At 42.8% G+C, this 292-nt stretch overlaps 1 pseudogene; it reads right to left on the bottom strand.

Annotated features, from left to right (window-relative positions):
- The window catches only part of LOC105003456, a 3,227-nt pseudogene that overhangs the window by 2,195 nt on the left and 740 nt on the right, over window positions 1–292 (bottom strand).

The raw sequence follows: 292 nt of genomic DNA, 5'->3' as shown, positions 1-292 counted from the left end.
GGGAATTCCAGACCACCTGACCTGCCTCTTGAGAAACCTGTATGCAGGTCAGGAAGCAACAGTTAGAACTGGACATGGAACAACAGACTGGTTCCAAATAGGAAAAGGAGTTCGTCAAGGCTGTATATTGTCACCCTGCTTATTTAACTTATATGAGTACATCATGAGAAATGCTGAGCTGGATGAAGCACAAGCTGGAATCAAGACTGCCAGGAGAAATATAAATAACCTCAGATATGCAGATGACACCATCCTTATGGCAGAAAATGAAGAACTAAAGAGCCTCTTGATG

This window comes from Bison bison, unplaced genomic scaffold (genome assembly GCF_000754665.1).
Source record: "Bison bison bison isolate TAMUID 2011002044 unplaced genomic scaffold, Bison_UMD1.0 scf7180017864468, whole genome shotgun sequence".
Classification (NCBI taxonomy): Eukaryota; Metazoa; Chordata; class Mammalia; order Artiodactyla; family Bovidae; genus Bison; species Bison bison.
This window is presented reverse-complemented; position numbering and strand designations above follow the sequence as displayed.